Below are 16,896 nucleotides of genomic sequence, written 5' to 3'. Positions count from 1 at the left end.
CTTTTCTACTATCCCCTAGCCTCTGACAACCACCATTCTACTCTCTGTTGTGAGTTCAACTATTTTTGTTAAAATTTCATATATATGTGAGACATGTGATATTTGTCTTTCTGTGCCTGGCTTATTTCACTTAGCATAATGTACTCCAGGTTCATCCATGTTGTTAGGAATGACAGGATTTCCTTCTTTCTTAAGGCTGAATAATATTCTATTGTGTATGTCCACCACATTTTCTTTATTCATCTGTAGACAGACATTTCAATTTTTTCCATATTTTGGCAACTGTGAATAATGCTGGAGTAAACATGGGAACACAGATATCTCTTTAAGATACTGGTTTTCTCTCTTTTAGATACATACCTAGAAGTGGGATTACTGGATTACATGATAGCTCTATTTTTAATTGCTTGAGGAACCACCACACTGTTTTTCATAATAGCTGTATCAAATTACATTCCCATCAATAGTGCACAAGGTTCCCCTTTCTTCACATCCTCACCAATATTTGTTATCTTTTGATTTTTTTAATAATGACCATTCCAACAGGTGTGAGGTGATTTCTCACTGTGGTTTTGATTTACAATTCCCTGATGATTAGTGATGCTGAGTATCTTTTCAAAATCATTAATTTTAGTCTATGGCCATGCCACCCTGAACAAGCCCGATCCCGTCTGATCTCGGAAGCTAAGCAGGATTGGGCCTGGTTAGTACTTGGATGGGAGACCACCTAGGAACACCAGGTGCTGTCGGCGTAAAAAAATAAAAAACAAAGGATTATAAACTGACAAGGTCTTTGCAATCTGTGAGGTCAACCAAGGGTTGCCTTGCGTAAAAAAAAAAAAAATCATTAATTTTACATTCTCATCATTTACGTTTTCTGTGCCCTCTTTAAAAATTCTCTGCCTATCCTAAGATCACTGCAATTTCCTACTATTTTTTCTTAAGAGAAATTTTATAGTTTTAGCTCTTATTTTCAGGTATATAATCTGAGGTTAACTCATCTATATGGTATGAAGTAAGGGACTATGTTTTCTGTTTGGCAAATGAATATCAAATTGATCCAGTACTACTTATTGAAAACATTATCCTTTTCTCACTGAGTTGCCTTGGCACCTTTGTCAAAACCAAATATAGAGATATTTCTATTCTCACTAATGTGTTGCATTGATAAACATGCCTATCTACTTGCTAGTAAGCACTGATTACTGTATGTCTCGATTACTGTAGCTTTTTAAGTTTTGAAACCAGGTTACATAAGTCCTCAAACTCTGGCTTCTTTTTCCAAATTCTCTTATCTCAAAATTTTAAAATCAGTTTGTAAATTTCTATGAAAAATAAGTCTATTGGGATTTTAGTTAGGATTGCACTGAATCAACAGATCAATTAAGGAGAAAATAACATCTTAACAATACTGAATCTTCCAAGTCATAATCTCTGCAAATCTACTTAGGTCTTCCTAAATTTCTCTTATCAATGTTTTGTAGTTTCCAGTACACAAGTCTTGCATAACTTTAAACTTATTCCTAATAATTTAATATTCTGAGTGGTATAATCAACAGAAAAAATCAGTTGTGTTTCTATAAAAGAGCAATTAACAATCTGAAAAAAGAAGAAAGCAATTCCATTTACAATGGCATCTAAAATTGCAAAATACTTAGGAATTAATTTAACCAAGAAAAGGAATAATATGTATACAGAAAACTGTAAAACATTGCTGCAAAAGATAAAGAAGACCTAAAAATGAAAAGATATCCCATGTTCATAGACAAGAAGTGTGATATTGTGATTTATAATAGGAAGTATACATTTGGTCTTCATCCTCTTTTCTGACACATATCTCCTAAAACTCTTGGAATTTCCGAAGTGATGAGAGTAATAAAGAAAGGCCTTTTGCTATGTTAACAAAATGGCTTTTGGAAGCACCTAAGACTGGAAACTGGTTGTCAGAGGAGCCAACCACAGGATAAGAGGGTTGGAACTTTCAGTACTACCCCCTGGACCTCAGGAGACGGGAAAAGGGCTGGAGGCTGGATAAATTGCCAGTGGCTAATGATTTAATCAATCCTATGTAATGAAGTCTCTGTAAAAATCCAAATGACAAGATTCAGAGAGGTTCTGAGTTGGTGGACACGTGGAGATTTGAGGAGAGTGACATACCTGAAGAGAGCAGGGTAGTTCCACACCCATTCCCCATACCTTTTTCATTTCTTCAATCTGGCTGTTTCAGAGTCATATCATTTTATAATAAACCAGTAATCCAGTAAGTACAATGTTTCTCTGAGCTCTGTGAGCTGCTCTAGCAAATTAATAAAATCTGAGGTGGGGGTCATGGGAATCTCTGATTTATAGTCAGTTGGTCAGAAGTACCAGTAACAACCTAGACCTACAATAGGCATCTGAAGTCTAAGAAAGGGGTCAATGTAACCTCCAATCTACAACTGGTCATTCAGAAGCACAGGCAACAACCTGAGCTTGTGAATGCTGTCTGAAGTGGGAAGTGGGGGGTAGTCCTCTAAGACTGAGTCTTCAACCTGTGGAATCTGATGCTATCTCTGGGTAGACAGTGTCAGTATTAAGATGAATTACAGGACACCCAGCTGTTGTCAAAGATTTGCTCGTTGGTACAGAGAAAATCCCATTCTCACATTGGAAATGGTCTCAGAACACCAATTTAGGAAGACTGAATATTGCTAAGATGCTAATATTACCCAAAGCAATCCACAGATTCAATGCGATCCCTACTGAAATTCTAACAGCCTGTTTTGCAAAAATAGAAAAGCCGATCCTCAATTTCATATAGGGTTGCAAGAGGCTCTGATGAGCCAAAAGAATCTTGAAAAAACAAACAAACAAACTTGAAGGACTCACACTTTCTAATTTCAAAAATTACTATAAGACTACAGTAATCAAAATAGAGTTGCTGACATAAGGATGGAAATATTGACCAATGAAATGGAATTGAGAGTACAGAAATAAACTCATACATCAGTAGCCAACTGATTTTTTAACAGGAGTGCTAAGGCCATTTAATGGGAAGAGAACACTCTTTTCAAAAGATAATGCTGGAACAACTGGATTTCCAGATACGAAGAATAAACTGGACCCCTATCTCCCACCATATATAAAAACTACATAAAAATGATCCAACAACCTAAATATAACACGTAAAACCATAAAACTCTTAGAAGAAAACATAGGTAAATTTTCATGATCTTGGGTTTGGCAGTATATTCTTAGATATGACACTAAAAGCATGAGCAATTTATTTTTTAAAAAGAGAGAGATAAAATGGACTTCATCAAAATTAAATTTTTCTACATCACAAAACATCAAGAAAGTGGAAAGACAATCTATAGGAGAAAATATAAGAAAATCATATATTTGATAAGAGTTTAATGCCCAAAATATATAAAGAACTGATACGACTCAATAATGACAAAAAAAAAAAATTAAAAAATTGTCAAAGAACTTGAAGAGACAGTTCTCCATAGAAGATATACAAATAACCAGTAAGCACATGAAAAGATGCTCACTATCATCAGCCATGAGGGAAATGCAAACCAAAACCACAATGAGATACCACTTCACACCTACCAGAGTGGCTATAATTTTAAAAAAGAAAAAAGAAAATACCAAGTATTGGAGTAGATGTGGAGAAATTAGAAGCTATGTACATAACCATGTAGCGATTATAAAATTATGCAGCCACTATGAATAACAGTTTGACAGTTCCTCAGAAAGTTAAACATAGAATTAGCACATGACTCAGCAACCCCACTCCTAGGTATATATTCACAAGAATCAAAGGTGGAAACAACCTAAGTTTCAATTACTGTATGAATGGATGAACAAAATGTGGTATACACATACAATGGAGTAGTATTCGGCCATAAAAAGGAATGAAGTCTGATACATGCTACAAAATGAATGAACCTCAAAAAGACTATGGTAAGTGAAATAAGCCAGAAAATTTTATGATTTTCTTAAAAAGAACAAAAATTTTATGATTCTACATGTAAGAAATATCCAGAATAGGCAAATACATAGTGACAAAAAGTAGATTAGAGGTACCAGGAGCTGAGGGGTGGCAGGGTTAAGGAGTCACTGCTTAATGGTTACTGAATTTGTCTGGGGTGATGCAAGTTTTGGAAATAATGGAAATGCTTGTATAACACTATCCATGTTAATTAAAGAGACTATGGGGAAAAATGTTTTAAATGTATTCTGGGAACATAGTTAAAAAAGAAAATATTTTACTTGTGTGGCTTAAGGACTAATTATAGACAAGCGAACACCGGAAGCCTTGAAGAATGGGTAATATTTACTCATGCAGACTTGCAGCAGGAAGTAAATATGAATAAAACACAAGAGTAGAAAAATGTAGGGTCTACTGAAGAAGAGGAGAGTATATAGATTCAGCGAGGGCATTGTAGGAATTAAATGATATGAGATATTCAGGAAGGAAAAACTGCTGAGTGTTCCCATTACTGATATATTTTTTTAAACATACAAGTCAAATTACACTGTAACAGATTTTTATAAGTTTGAGAAAAACTGCAAAAATCCTGGTAACAGGAACACTTATTTCAAACAGAAGTCCATATAATGACAAATTTAGTATAACTTAAGTTATGCTAACAAAGATAAATCACTGGAGCTGACAGGAAAGACATTGTATCTGTAGCAAATTTAAAAACATAATATATTTTCCCCCAAGTCTTATGTTTAAACATGACTATAAAATCAAATATATAACATTTTAATGGAAGTTTTCATTCATTTATTTACCTTGAGAGAATCATTTAGGTAACATATATCCTCAGGATGATCACAAATAAATTAGATTTGCTGAATATAAATTATTTTATAAATGCTAAAAACTGGAAAATTTCCAGGTGTCAACCCATTAATGAAAATTATCTGATAAAATTTAGTCTTTATTTTTAATAAAGAATATCTGACAGAAATGTCACAGACCTTTTAGTAAGAGTGGTTCATTATGGTAGTGACAGGAACAAAAGAGTAAGGTGAGAACAGGTAAGCATCCCACCCCAACCCCATTCACAACTTCTGCCAAGGGAATGTCATACTTACAAACAGACCATCATTTACTTCTGTTCCCTATTTATTTATATGACTATAAGTATGGAACCACTCAGAAACCAATACTAATCCAAGTTATTAAAGAAAGCTTAATGATTATATAGTTTAAAAATACCTAATGACAAATTCTAAAAAGAATTTTAATATGTATTATTTGTACAATAAATATTAAATATCCTTTACATTCTTCTCTCTGAAAATCAAGACTCAGTCTTGTATAATGAAAATCCAGCATGTACCAACTCTTCTGTTTTTCTAAGCAACAATTCAGAAATGTAAGTCATTCCTCATCTCACTGCACACCAAACCACTTATGTTAATTTGAAATACTAGACTTAATATTATTGGGAATTTCAATGCACCTTCTGAAAATTAATGGAATATATGATAAAAAAATTTTTAGAAAATTATATTTTTAAAATACTGTAATTCTATTCCATGAGTAAAATATAAATACTTATTAGAATATAAATTCTACTTCAGCAAAAACCATGTCTAATTACATACAATACTTAGTTCTATAGAAATATATTTAATTTTGCCAGGGAGCTGTCAAATAAAAAACTGTCTGAAAACAATTACCAATATAACCTGAGATATTCGTTATCATCAAAAATGTAATGAATGCAAATGTCAGGCAACAAAGAAAGGTGTTTAGGAAAATATTTACCAAATGACAGCAGACCCTGGCTTAGAGGTAGAGGATGGCCATGTGCCAAGAGAAGTCTCTTAAATTAAAGAGAAAACAAAACAAGGCATAAGTGATATTATCTGTTGTATAAAGCAGTGAGTCTCAACTAAAGAATGATTTTGCCCCCCAGGGGGTATTTAGCAATGACTGCATTCTTTGGTTGTCACGCTGGGAAAGGGAGGGAGTGCTACTGCCATCTAGTGGGCAGAGGCCATGGATGTTTCTCAACATCCTACAATGCACAGGGTAGCTTCACCGCAACAAAAACTTATCCAGCTTAAAATGTCAATTGTAACCGAAGCTGAGAAACGCTGATATAAAGAAAGACAGTAGTAATAATAGCAAAGAGAACAAGATGTTCTGTTTCTCTGTGCCTTTACTAACTACCTATTTCATTATTTTAAGCAGTTCAAAGTGTGGGCTTCATCTATCTTGATTGTAAAACTGTAATATAATTTTGCTTGCCTAAAACAGAATATCTAGACCAGAGATATCTAAATGCTTTGCAGCTCTACTCTTTGACTTCTAGTAGTAAACTGTGATCAGTTATGTTACCATAATACCATAATATTCCAGGCCCTACACTAAAACCATAATGCCTTCTTCATAAGGATCACACCCTGAGGCCAAGAAAGAGCTCTGGCCTTATCATAATATTAGTTTTATTTTTGTTGTTCTAGTATTTAGTTTTAAATAAAACTGAAGAAATTCTAATTGGTAATGCTATCTAAAAAAGTAAAACAACTCTAGACTGTGACTTGACTAGATTCTTTGTCCATATTTCACTGAGAAGCAAATAGTAAATATCTATTGTGCAAAAAAAGACATATAAATACCCTGCACGGAGGAAAAGTTCATTTAACACTAAGTGTCTGCTACGTGCCCAGTACTGTATAAAAATTGGAGAAGATATGATGAGCTCAACCACAATGAGGCTTTTAATCTGCAAGAGAGATTACAGAGATGCTAAAATGAACATAAACAAGAGATGCTAAGGAAGTACAACAGAGAAACGTCAAAATCTGTGGTAAAGGGGTAAAGGAAGTTTTCTTGAATAAGATAAATGCATGAATTGAATTTTGAAGAACAATTAACTTACAAGAAAGTTCTAAGCAATAGGACCAGGAACGTATTTGAATTGAGGCGAAGTTTGTTCAAGTTGTCTGAGGCTAAGTTGTCTCACTACTCAATGCTGTTCTTATTGATACAGAGAGGGAAGAGCCATTGTCCAATAAAAATAGGTCAAGGCAATCACTTAGCGTTTCATTTCTGAAAAGTCATAAATTTGGTAGAAATAGCAGAGAGAATTATCATGGAAAGAAGCAGAAAAAGAAAAGAAAATGGATAATTCTGTATTCAAAAGCTTGCTGACATTTCTCATTTACTTAGATTTTACTTATGAAAACTGAAGTTGTGATTTGAGAGTAAAATCATTAGAAATTAATGCAGTTTCTTGGTTTATTCAGGTTGGAAAAATTACTCAACATTAGTCAGATTATTATCTTCTATTATTCATAAGTCTAATTAATTTATTCTGGCCATTGTTTTAATATAAAATAACCTGTGATTTATATTTCTAATGAAACTGGTTTTTTTTTATTATAGTTACACAAAGATTTCTGAAACTTGAGCTTCAGTTTCTGTATCTGGGCAGTTCCACAGAACTACAAGTTATTCTAAAATATAACCAATGAGGAAACTGAAATAAAGGCAGGTTAAATGAAATATCCAGTTAATATCAAGACCAGTTAATATACCTTGGTAAGAATACTAGAAAAGCAAAGGGTCTTAAAAGCATGTGATAAATTCTCTCCTTTTACAGATAAGCTGATAAGTAGAAGTTATAACTTGTGCAAAACTTTCTCAAATCACAGTAATACAGCTATCTTTCTACCATTAACAAAATAAAATTTATCATTTGTCCAAAAGCAAATAATGAAAGGTTAAATGGCTGGATTTAAATGATCTCATGAGATGAGATTATAAAATTGTTCCAACAGAAACTAATTTTAAGTCAGTTGTTTTCTACTAATTACTCTTAGTCTCGTTTTCTGTGGAATGGTAAGTAGTAGGGGAAAGCAAATGACAAGTAGCCTGGCTATAGGGAAGAGAGAGCTCAGACAACCTGATAAACTTCTTCGCACCTAAACCACTTAGCCAATCTCTACCACTCAGGCACCAAATGGTGAAATTTACTGAACTAAGTGTCTTGTCCTATCTTTAGCAGAGGTCTAATCTCCCAATGCACCTTAACCCTACCCCTACTCTCTGGGTTCCCCAAGGTGCCTCCTCTACTCCATCAGTCTGTATTCTTTCACTCTACACACCGTAATATAAACTCAACCAATATGTTGAGTTTCTTCACAGGAAAAGCCCCTTTGAAGGCAGAAATCCTGTCTTTATTCATTGCTATTATTTCCAAAACTCAGCAATGTATATATGACATATAGTAGCCACTCGATTTATTAGATGAAAGAATGAGTTAATATATTCCACAACTCAGAACTGACCCTCACTCAATTCCCCAAAGTACAGTCATGATACAAAATCTTAATTTTTAGAGCTAGCAGACTCTCAGTTTCTCCTCTTCTCTAGTAGACACGTCTAAATAAAAGCAGTCTCTAATAGGTGATCAAACTCTAGATACATGTAACATCAGCCTAATTACTTTACTCATTAACTATGTAACCCTCCATTTTGCTAATCTGTACTGTATAGTATGGCTAAAATAATTTTCTATGCTCCTAGTACTGGTATGAAGAGTATTATAAGAGAATCACACTCATCTAGTCTGACTGGATTCCCCAAGGAAGTAGCACCAACACCTAATTTGATATTCAAAAAAATAAATGGAACTTATACAAAAAAATATGTGAAGGCAGAAAAAAAAGTGTGTGCAAATACATACTTTCAGAATATTTTGGTTTGTAGCTTTTACAAAATGAATTCTACCAGTAGAAACAGCCACTAATGTTATCACTAAACTTAGAGAACAAAAGGAAAATCAATTTTTCTTCTAAAATGATTAAGTGTATGCTTTTAAATATTTCCTTCTAAAATTCTGAACTGCTCTAAACGTAAGGGTTGAGAGATGTCGATATTAAGCCCTATTTTTTGGCTGATTCCAATATGTTCCCAGATGCTAAAATTAGAGCACTAACAAATATACATTAAAAAATATTATTGGAACAAATTCTGAAAAGCAAAGTACAAAATAATATGCTACTTTTCGTGAAAAGTGGGATGGGTACAAAAATATATTAACCTATTTATAATTGCTTATAAATGCATAAAGAAACCATGAAGAGGTAAGTTTAAAACTAACAGTAGATGACTAAGGGAGGGGAGAAGTGTGAGAGGGAGGCTTTCTTCTACGTAATTTTTTTTTACTACATGATAAAATTTCTATATTATCTAGTTAGGAATTAATTTAAAATATACCACTTAAAACAGAATTTTGAAAAAATCTACCATTAATGTTTCAACATTAAACATACGTTAGCAACAAAAAGAAGAACTACCCCTAATTCACTGTTTAATATGTATCATTTATATGAAAACTTATTTTGTACTTTATGTTTACCTTCTCTGAATTCACTGAGTCTTTCGTTTTTGTGAAGTCCTTTATTTATATTTACTTCCCCTTTCTCTGCTACCAATATATCATCGTTAGCAGTGTTACTTGTACGGTAACATTCTATATCTATATCCAGCTGAGACTGATTACAAATTGTTCATCCTTAGCTGTTTATTTTGTCAACAAAACTGAATAGAAACGCAAATATTTTATTTATTATAAACACTAGAAAAATGATGTTCTCCTTTTTCTTCCTTACACGAAGCAAGCTAAAAATATTTTACCGTGTTTCAAAAGCTGAACAAGAAAAAAAATTTAAAATAAACAAAATGTATTTCCTTCCTTGGCACTTAGCTATTACAATTCTTTGGAAATTATTGTATTTTCCAATAAAAAAATTACACATTTTGGGAAAAGACAGAATGACACTTTTCCAGTCTGCCAGGAAACAGAGCCCTTCTTCAACTGAAGACCTATCAAAATATGCAAGCAAATGTCATGGCAACAGAAGCTCTCACCATGGTAACATCATCCCTGCTACAGAGGAAAACCACTCTAATTCATCATGTACTTCAAGACAAGACATTAGACTAATTCTAATTTTCATTTCACAATCTATCCATAACATTCAATATACCTGGAAGTATTAAAGATTTAATAAAAACATTAATATTTCACAAGAATGCAATATTAAAATCAAAGCTGACTCAATATACATGCAAACTGATTGATGTGAGACATAAAATCAAGCTAACCCACCTTACAAAAAAATCAAGATGATAAAAACATAAAAGAAAACCAATTATATCACTATTGCTTGAGATTAAATATTCTATACTCAATACATAAACAATTAAATATTTTACTAATCATAGTATAGCCAGTAGATAAAACAAGAAGTCTTTTTAAAAAATAAAACAAACAAAAAAAATACTTTCAAGATTTTATTATTATCTCTATTTTATAAATCATTATATATAATTCTTTTTTTATTTCATAGTGATGGATTATTAATGGCACAAAATTCTTATCTAGAAAGTGTCAACAGATGACAACAATAAAACAAATATGATTTTAAAAGGTTAGAAATTAATCAATTGCTACAAATATTTACTATGCTATATATCATTAAAATCTTCTTGTAAAAGCTTATAAACAAATAAGTATTATCACCTTCGTAAATTAAATTAAAAGCTAATACCTATATCACATTAAAATGTCAAATGGCCATTTTAAAATATTCATTTTCAAGTGACAAACCGCAAAAGGTCAGCAATTCAAAATGTCAATGAAATGGTAAAACTGAAAAAAATATATATATATAGGTCTAATAAAACCTAACTAGTTTATGTATGGATGAAAATTCAATTTGAAAATATTTCTTTTTAAAAATGATCACTTCAGTTTGAGCAAAGTTTGAATTTCAAACTTTAGAATTTGTTTATATTAAAACAGCTCATTTTTTCTTTGAAAAAAAATACCCATTTTTCTCAAAGTATTTAAATATTTTGTCAAGTATAGCTTATACTTCAAATTTTTAAAAACCCTAAATAAAATAACATAATTAAGTCATCTTGAAGTAACAATATCAGTTATTTTTGCATCGACAGCAAAACACATGAGGAAACCAAAAGGCTGTAAAAAAAAAAGAGAGAGTAAACTGGCTTCAAATCTAATTTTGGTCTTTAACCTGAACAAAAAGATATTGCTAGAGATTTAGGAAGATGATCAGTCTGGATATAATATTAAAAAAAAAAAAAAGTTAGAGGAAGACAAAATGGATGTTGCAGGACCAGTTAGGAAGTCAATACAGTTATCCAGGAAAGAGGCAATTAATGACAAGTCAGATTAGAGTTGTGGCAGTGGTAACGGAAAGAAAAGGAAATAATTTAAGAGATATTTCAGAGATAAAGCAAGACTTGGAGATAGATTAGAGGGATGAAAGAGGGAGGAGGTATCAAAGATGACATCTAGCTTTCTCATTTAAGTAACTGACGCAGGAAATGCTGAAAAAGGATTGGTTTGTACAGTTTGTATGTTTACTTGTTGGGGGAGTACATGGGAGTTCAGCTTTAAAATATATTAAGTTTCTTGTGTTTTTAAGGAATTAAAAAAAGCTATATAGGCAATTAGAGAAACAAATCTGGACCTTAAAAAGAAAATCAAAAGTCTGAGTCACAGGCTTTAAGGTGATAACTAAAGCCGCAAGTATAGATGAGATTTCTAGGGAGAGAGCAGCGCATAAAAAAAAAACAAAGGTCCAGGACACTGAGCCTTGAGAAACTCCAAACTTCAATGGCTAGTAGAAGATGAAGAGCTTGAATGACACAGAGAAGAAATGGCATAAGACTAGAAGGAACTAGGAGCATGTGGTGTCATAGAAGCCATGGAAGAGAGTATTTTAAGAAATAGTGAACAGCAGTATAGACTATCACTAGATAGTTGAATAAGGGCTGAAAAATTATCTTGATTTTGCAACGAAGAGAGATCAGTAGTGACCTTTCAAAAAAGCAGCTGATTCAAACAGTATTTCTTAGGCGAAGTCCTTTTAAAAACACAATCTTATCTAGTACAATATATAAAAATTAAATCAGAGCTTCTGTGATATAAACAGAGTACTTACCTAATAACCTATCCTTCCATGTGGTCCCCTGAGGTAATTCATAGAAACCTAGAATTTTGGAAATTTGTGTTTTGAAATCTTGAGTTATATAATCTTGAAGCATCTTTTCAGCTCTGATTTCCTATAATTCTGTAAATGCAATTTAATCTACTTTATTTAAGCTGAGGCTTTCATGATGACTGCTCTGTGTTTTAGTAAATAATCAGATACTGATACATTTCCTTATAAACATAAAGAAACACCCTAAGCTTTATTCTTCTGAATATACTATCCATTACTTTGCTTTTCCTTTTTCTTATAAAAGAAATAAACTATGTGCATTTCTGGATGTGTTACACGGTTATTTACATCTCTGAGAAATGGAACATCACATCAAAAGGAAAACAAATTTTCTTCTAAGCTGTGTTTGGGGTTTGCCCTCAATAGAATCATTACTTTAACATAGTATCTTTATCACTATTCCTCAATATTTTTCCAGGATTCAAAATATTTTTTTCTTTTCTTTTCTTTTTTTTAACAATAGTAACATCTTCTACCTTTTATTCAACTTCAATTCATTCACTATAATTAATGTAATGGAGCAGAATTAGTTTCTTGATAAATTTTAAGTAACGAGCACCAAACAAATATAGGCTAAGAGTTTTTTCACAAGTAGATGCTTGTGAAATTCTCTTCATCTTTCACTATTCATTTGCTTTTGGAATATTTCTGTGGTATCAGAGAATGGATTGCAGGTTAGAACTCAAGCTTTGCCTACCCTTGGCCAGGACTTCTTCCTCAGGGCATGTAGACTCACTCAGATGACCAGGATGGGCACTCAAAAAAGTACCTCCCTTTCTTTATTTATGAGTTATTGGTTCAAGGGAGCCAAGAGTTACATCACATTGTGAGAAGTTCTGGGGATTTTCTGATAAAAGTAGTGGATTAAACATGCACATTTATAACCATTTTGATTTAAAATCTCACTAAAATGGGAGTTATAGAAAAGAGATATTAACAAAAAAGGAAAAACAGGAGTAGACAACAGCAGAAAACAACGTGTCAATATATTTTTGAAAGACCTCAAGTATAGTGAAGTTAATAGCTCACAGAGCAAAGAATACTGAATACTAAGTACTTGCAGAGAAAGACAGCAATGTAAACCAATTCATGCTACATGCTGCATTTCCCTGGAAAGAATTAAGTAATAATGAAACAGATAACTGAGACAGTTGAAGGGGGGAGAAAGGTGAGGCATAGTACTGAAAACAAAGAGACTGATTGAAAAATCTGTATAAGGAGCATTTAAATCTCTAAGTTCCTTCCTCCGCCCCAGCCAAAAGGCAGGAGATATATTTATTCTGTAGAAAAATGAAGGACAGAAGCCACAGCCCCAAAGATTCAGGCAGAAAGGAAGAGGAAAATTGACATTTGGAGAGTTAAGTGAAAGCTTACCTACTGAAGAGTGGACCCTCATCCCTTCATCATCTCTATTCCAAGAATGCTAACAGCCAGGGGAATGTCACCAAGCAAGAGACTAGAAGCTTGTTCTCTGAACAGGCTCAAGAATTCCAGAGTAAAAGAATGAGAGTCTAACATTTGGATATACTCCAATTTAAAAATAAAGAGTGAAAAATGTATGTTTATTTTAACATGATAAAAAAAAAATACAGGTTACCTCTAATCTACTATATTATTTTGTCATAAGTTTATCACTTATCCTGCCTGCACTTAATTATTAAAGCTAAGTTCACCAAAGGTTTTAGATTTCCCCAGAAGAAAAGTTTAGAAATATTGACAAATTTTACATTAAAAGATTCTTGGCCTGATTAAGAGTTCTAAACTTGTCATTCAGTACTTACTTTAAATAGAAAGCCTAAGGAAAGAAGGTAATTTATAAAGGACATATTCTTACAAAGACAAAATCAGAAATTACACTGGGTATTAGGGTCTATGGCTATTAGTTGTTAATATATCAAGCTAGATAACTGTAGTATGCTGAAAAATGGCCCCCAAAGATATTCAAGAAACTTCATACCCAATGGTATACCATTTATACCATAAACAGAAAATAGCGCCACTTACCCTAAATATAAGTAGTCCTAAAATTAAATATGATGGAAATAAATCAATGGTACTAAATTCTAGCAGATAATGTTGCCCTCTGAATAGCGTAAAACTTGGCGCACACTCATTTTGTTGAAAAGGGAAAGATCAGCAAGTCTTAGATATAAAAAACTAGAAATAAACATACTTTCTCCTTATAAACTGAGAAAATGAATAAAAAATGGATCAGGACTAAATTTTTCATCGTGTGATGCAATGTCGTTTAATGCCCTGGCCTGGACCATCTAAAATTACATCTCCTCCCACCATTAGAAACTACACCTGTCTGTAATCAATTCTCTTCTTACCTCCCTGACAGAAGACTTAGAGCAGCTGAAAAGGAAAATCAAGGTCTTTATAAGCAACAGTAATCATAAAAAGGCCATTTTACTTGGTAAAGAAAAGGAGCTTTATGACAACATATAAGCTCAGTGGTTTCAATCCCAAAGAACTGAGAGAAAAAAACTTAAGTATTCCTTCTTTGAAAACATAAAGAGAAATCTTAAATCATGAATTATTAGAAAAATATATCTTAATGTCTGCTTTCTCTAGCAGAATATCATAAATACAATGTTGCATACTGTCATTAAAGTTCACCTACTTAATAGAAACTTATATTTTCATTTTTTAAAAGAGGTAGAAAAGTCATAAATATCTGTGTAGAAGCTAGGTATACCTCTGGCTTTGGCAAATCAAAGGTTTGAAAATAGAATACACAGGATCACTCCTGTGATGGTGGCCAAAACTGAGGATACAGTAAGTAAAGATACAAAAATCAGATTGAAATTAGATGCTCAATATCACTAGCTATTAGGGAAATGCAAATCAAAACCACAATGAGATACCATCTCACACCTGTCAGAACAGCCATTATCAATAAGACAAATAATAACAAGTGTTGAAGAGGATGCGGAGAAAAAGGAATCCTCATAAACTGCTGGTGGGACTGCAAATTGGTACAGCCACTATGGAAAAACAGTATGGAAGTTCTTCAAAAAACTAAGAATTGATCTACCATATGATCCAGCAATCCCTCTATTGGGTATTTACCCCAAAGACTTGAAAACCCATATCCAAAAAGATATTTGCATACCGATGTTCACAGCAGCATTATTCACAGTGGCCAGGACATGGAAGCAACCAAAGTGGCCTACGACAGATGGTTAAGTAAGCTGTGGTACATATATACAATGGAATATCACTCAGCAATAAGAAGAAATAAAACACTATCATTTATGACAACATGGATGGAACTCGAGATAATCATGCTAAGCGAAATAAGCCAGACATAAAAAGTTGAAAATCACATGATATCACTTACATGTGGGATATAAACCTAAAAGCAACAAACGAACAGGACAAATGAACAAGAGACTCATGGACATGAACAACAGACTAATGGTTGCCAGAGGGGAGGATCAGTGAACACACAATGCAATATATATGCCTTACTGCCGAATTGTATACCTGAAACTGGATTTCATTAGCCAATGTCACCATAATAAAAAATTTTTTTAAAAAATCAGATTGAAATTGCAAAAGCAAAATAATGAAAAAATAACAAAGGCTGCATAGTTGAATATAATGAAATTTTGCATATGAGTAAGAAAATTGCCTCCTGCTTACTGCAAGTGGATTCATTTTAAATTGGAGCCTATTCTGGATGGTAGCATTAATGTATTTTATACTCAGAATATGCTTTAGAAGACTTAACACAAATGCAGTAAGAATGCAAAAAAAATATATTAAATGGAATGAGTAGACATGTGACTAAATAACATATCCTTTTTAGAGTCAGATGCCGCTCTATCAACTGACAATAAATTCCCCTTAAAGGGAACACTGCAAACACTATGAAGGTATACATTAGTAGTACAAATTAAGACAGCACTGGAAAAGTGTACTTTAAAAATATAAAAAAACTAGATAGAAAATTATGATTTTGAGAAATTATAATTATAAATTAAACATGTCAAGAAATAAAGACTGAAATCATTAAAATTTCAGGGAAACTAGGATTAACCAGACTAACTAGTACAGGATAGTGCTATACCATCAATTAAACTTTTATCAAAATAGGCAGTTGTGAAACATTTCTTAATGAAGTGAGACTTCCGTATATATACACTAACCTAAGAATCTGTTATGGTAAATTAATAAATGTTCCAAGATGAACAAAGTGTGACCTTTTTGGAGCCATTCCATATACTGTATAATCTTAATAATTTGGATGTAAAGTATAAAAGCGAAAAGTCCATTAAAATGATGGCAGGAAAAAAACAGGAATACAGTCATGTAATAGTGATAATAATAAACTTCATAAAGAGTCTATGTGATCTATTGCAACTATCTAAATTTCCATTTAAGAGATATACTGTTTTTAGGGGAAAAAAATAAGAAAAGTTTATTCTCTCTTTTATTAAAAATTCTTTACTTAATACATTTTCACAGATACTGGCGGGAAGAAGGAATTCTTAAGTATTGCTTTATATTCACACACATTAATCATCATGATCACCAAAAAATTTCACTGATAAACTGTTATAGCCTATACATTTTATAGATGAAGAACTAGAGAACCAAAGAAATATTTAGTGGCTTATCTCAACCAGAGGCCATTTCTAACCCATAGGGAAGTCTCTGAAGAAAATATGCAAGTAGCAAAACTCATGTTATTGTTTCATGAAGAATGAGTGTTTGCATTCTGGACTCTTTGCAAGGAAACACGTGGAATTTAAAAGAAAGTCACTGAAAAAAATTTTAAAAGAAAAAAGATACAGCATTAATTAGCATATACACATGTATGTGCAACAAGGA

At 32.6% G+C, this 16,896-nt stretch overlaps 1 protein-coding gene and 1 non-coding gene across 2 annotated transcripts in view; one reads left to right on the top strand and one right to left on the bottom strand.

Moving 5' to 3' along the window:
* RNGTT (RNA guanylyltransferase and 5'-phosphatase) overlaps nt 1-16,896 on the bottom strand; it is a 241,283-nt gene that overhangs the window by 101,944 nt on the left and 122,443 nt on the right.
* On the top strand, nt 634-752 carry LOC120595106 (5S ribosomal RNA). The gene has a single exon (XR_005650767.1). It is a non-coding gene; the product is annotated as a 5S ribosomal RNA (ribosomal RNA).

Source organism: Pteropus medius, unplaced genomic scaffold (genome assembly GCF_902729225.1).
Source record: "Pteropus medius unplaced genomic scaffold, Ma_sr-lr_union100, whole genome shotgun sequence".
Taxonomy (NCBI): Eukaryota; Metazoa; Chordata; class Mammalia; order Chiroptera; family Pteropodidae; genus Pteropus; species Pteropus medius.
The sequence above is the reverse complement of the archived record's forward strand: the minus strand, read 5'-3'. Positions and strand labels throughout refer to the sequence as shown.